We start from the raw sequence: 4,436 nt of genomic DNA on the forward strand, positions 1-4,436 counted from the left end.
ATCACAGGAAAGCATTTGTTAATTGAGATTAAAACAAAGCCATATTTGTCATTTTGAGTTGCGGCAGGCGTTGGACACTGTCAGTAAAAAAACACATCAAGGTAAAAGAAATTATGATTTCTTTTTAGAAAATAACTCAACATGCAAAATCCACTTAAACAAGACTGATTGTGAATTTTCATCGACTCCATCATCTTCTACATTTCCTCCTGGAGGGAGACCAAGTATTAACAATGCACAAACAAGATTTTGCACATTATTTATCCTCATTCCTGTTTCCTCTCTACATGATCACATGGTCAAAAAAACGAATTGTTTATGATGGACATTTAAGTCCTTCGATCGTTTTGTCCAGTAGATCCTGCCAATAATAACACAATGACTTTAAGATGAACAGCTATGCTATTAGCTTAAAGGATAGTCTTGTATGGTTAAGAGAGTTTAAAGAGCTTGGTCTGGCCTCTTGGAGCCTGTGAAGAAATGGTTTTGATCTTACCACAGGCTAAACACTGCCAACAGGACTTGACATTGCAGAACAATTTCCCAATTACCTTTTGACATGCATATTGACACAAACGCACAAAACTGTAATTTTCTCTCTGAATTTGTTAGCTGGAGGGGCTCACTTTCATGCCAGTGGATTGTCAGATGTGCCTCCCTCTCTCTCTCTCTCTCTCTCTCTCTCTCTCTGTCTCTCTCTCTCTCTTGCATTATGCCTTTATGTGAGTGTCCAGAAAAAAAATCGCTCCCCCCAACTGCCAACTGCAAAACGTAAAACTACATTTTCAAAATGAAGGGAAAAAAATATTTTCTTAATACCTCATTCACAAGAAATGTATGCTTGACCTTATAATTGAATTTGTTTTTTGTATTTTGTTTATTGTTAAATAAATAATGTAACACGACGAAAATCTATTATTCAGGTATGTTTTCTGGTTGTTTGGAAGTGTCACAGATGTAAACGTGATCTGATAGTTTGCCTCCACAAACAAGTTTTTATCTGATGCTGTTGAACACTTGTGTGCCAAAAACCTCAACCTTTCCCAATAAACTCCGTAAAGCTCACAAACATGTTGTCTCTCCATTGTCAATCTCGAGGTTCTGGCCAAACTCAACATGCCAGATGACACTGAAATGCCATAATCACTGGGATGTTTTCTTGCTTTTGAGATGTCCAGGCAGCAAAGAGAGGAGAGCGGACGATGGCCATGTCATCATGAGCTTGTCATCGTGGCTGGCTTGATTGGCACATGCTCGACTAGATTACAGAAGCTGGTGTTGACGGAGGGTTACCCTGAGACTCCCCGAAAAGTGGGTCAGACTTGGGTTTGGCTCTGCCTCAAGCCCATTTTCCCCGGCACCGGTCCCGGTGCAAATGTGAGGAGATGAGTGGGTCAAGCCTGAGGCCTCAGATGAAGGCCAAACCCCAAGATCAAGTACAATACTCATGTTGAATATCTAAAATATATAGACAGGCTTCACAATCTTTCCAGTTAGAACTAGAAAAAAAAAATGTTATGAGTTATTAATATTTATGTGATTTTTTTTTTTTTTTAACATGTGTTTTGCCAATCAGAGAACAGTGAGCTTACACTATGGTTTTGCTTTGCATTGACATCAATTTGTCTTCGTGGCTATTATTCCTTGAATTGGCTCCATGCATATACATCTATCCTCGATAAAGGTTTGTCCAATCATGGAGGTGGAGCCAATCTCAACGGAGAGACATCGCTGGTCCGTCACGGGACAAACAGACTTTTAAGAGTCACTCACAATCACACTTATGGGCAATTTAGAGTCATCAATTATCTTCAAACTGCATGTTTTTGGAATGAGGGAGGACCCTGGTGCATGTAGAAACACACACACACACACACACACACACACACACACACACACACACACACACACACACACACACACACACACACACACACACACACACACACACACACACACACACACACACACACACACACACACACACACAACCCAGAAAGTTCCCCAAGCCTGGACTTGAACCAAGTATTTCTCACTGTGAAGGGGAAATGCTAACCACACCAGACCACCATGTCTAAGACATCAATGAAAAAAATTCTAACCTGACCCGAAAGACATTCCATATTTTTAAGGGTTTTGCTCATTTAATCTCCCTTGATTTTTAAAGTTGTTTTTCTTTTTTTCTTTTTAAAGCTTACTCTTTAAAAAAGATTGAGTTATTAACAAAAAAAAAAAGTTCAGATATTTGAAAGGACGTTCTCATAATGTAACAAAAGGGCTGATCTTTATAGAACAATTCCAAAAGGTCATGCATTTTCAAAAGAGATATACAAAATAGATAATACATTGGGGTGAATAAACTGAAATTGTAACAGAGAGGAGTTTATTTGGTGAAGAAATTAAGCAAATTGTCATATAAATTTCACTTTGGCCTGACTTGGAAACCACATTAAGCACTGTGGTGACAGCTTGTGGAGTTTGATATTGGAGTGACATTTACCCACTAGTTGTTTAATGCAGTATGGCTATTCTATTGTGGCTTTTCTGGAAGTATTTATAAAGTAATTTGTAGTGCTCTGTTTTCTTTGTATTGTGAACTGTAGTCTCTTCTTAACCTCTTAAACACAACACAAATAAATAAATAATTTTCCTAAAGAAGTGGCCAAGGAGATGCAAATGAGAAAATGTAAAAGCTACTCATGCAAATTCACTCTGGACTTTCACTGCTTCTCCCTCTATGGCCTTGGTACTCACTTTCAAAGTGTGTAACCCAAATGTGCTCTGTCTTCTTTCAGTAGCCGCCTAAATTAAGGCAGCCACAACTAAGGGCTAGGGCTGAACGCCAAAGCTTTGCAGTGGCAGCACCGTGTTTAACACAAGTTCCATTAAAAAGAGCCCATTACTACTACTGAAGGAAACGATGCCCGGGGCCTCTCTAAAGTGTTGAGAAAACCTCATTGATAATTAAATGTTGGTTACCCCCGGTATGCATCGCTCCCGCACTTTGCTTACCAATCAAACCTCCGCCCACCGCTGCTGCCAGTGTGGCTCTCTCTCCTCGGTGTTTATCAAGAAATCATACAGCCCTCTAATAGGTGCCAATTAGAACCAATGGGGGCTCTGGGGTTAATTATTCCCAACACATTATTTGATTGAGCGTGCTTAGAGGAGTACAGTGCTGAGGAGGAACGGCGACAGGGGTAGTGGTAGATAACGCCTCAGTCTTTGTTGATGTACACTCACAGTCACAGTCTGGCAGTGACAGACACATGCATACTGATTTGCGCGCGCACACACACACACACACACACACACACACACACACACACACACACACACACACACACACACACACACACACACACACACACACACACACACACACACACACACACACACACACACACACACACACAGCTGTGCCTCCACCACTCAGTGCATAGTCTCTCAATCCGAACACTGCCCTTTTTTTAGATGCCGCCTTGCTTAAAGATCCAAGTAATGGGTCGTTACCAGGCCTCTGCAGGGATTGATGATGAATCATTCATTTCAATGAGGTGTGTTGAAGGTGGGAGACAATTAAAACAGGTGGGGCATTGGTACCCCAGCGCCAGAATTGGAAAACACTTGAACAACAGACTCATATGAATCACTTGAAACCCTAACAACACATAAACTTGAACTTCCTCACAAAAAAATGTAAGAAAATGTATTTAAAACTAATAGAAATGCAATTAGAATGTAGTATTTCTCCTTTTGTTTGAATCTGTAGAAAAGAAATGCCTACTTTTACTCAATTCTCATTGGAAAAAAGGTTGCAAATTGATTTTATTTGGATCCTCACACCATGCCTGTGTTGATCTCTTAAGATAGCGTGAGAGTACATTCGGTGAGATAAAAGAGGCAGCTGGTTAATAATTTGTAGTGTTGAATAATTTCATTCTCACAAATCAAAATTGCCCCAAATGTATTAGAGGAGGCAAAAAATAAGTTCAATGCCGAAGCAAACAAACAAAACAACAACCAGTGAAAAATCATTATCTCTTTTGCAGGTTCTTTCAAGTGCAACTAAGAGTGTATCGCCATCAATAATACAATAATATGAGCAGAGGGAGGAACAAATGTGAATTCAAGCCGCTCTCCTTGAACAGTAAACATGGGCAGGAGAAGAAAGTAAAACATGGATAAGACAAAAAAATATTTACACAATGAGCAGTAGGTACCTGATTTATGCTGGGCAAATAGATAATAATCATTATGCACAAATAGTGTCTCTCCTCAGTCACACTGCAAAGAAGCAAAGACATAAAAGTAACTTGAGAATGAAGCTTTTGACAGGTTGCTAATGGATCGCTTTAGGCCCATCTGTTTCACTGCAAGTAGAGAAATGGTGGGGTTTTGATTTCGGTGTTGAAACTGTTACCACTGTCACTGTA

The sequence above is a fragment of the Blennius ocellaris genome (assembly GCF_963422515.1).
Source record: "Blennius ocellaris genome assembly, chromosome: 19".
NCBI classification, from domain to species: domain Eukaryota; kingdom Metazoa; phylum Chordata; class Actinopteri; order Blenniiformes; family Blenniidae; genus Blennius; species Blennius ocellaris.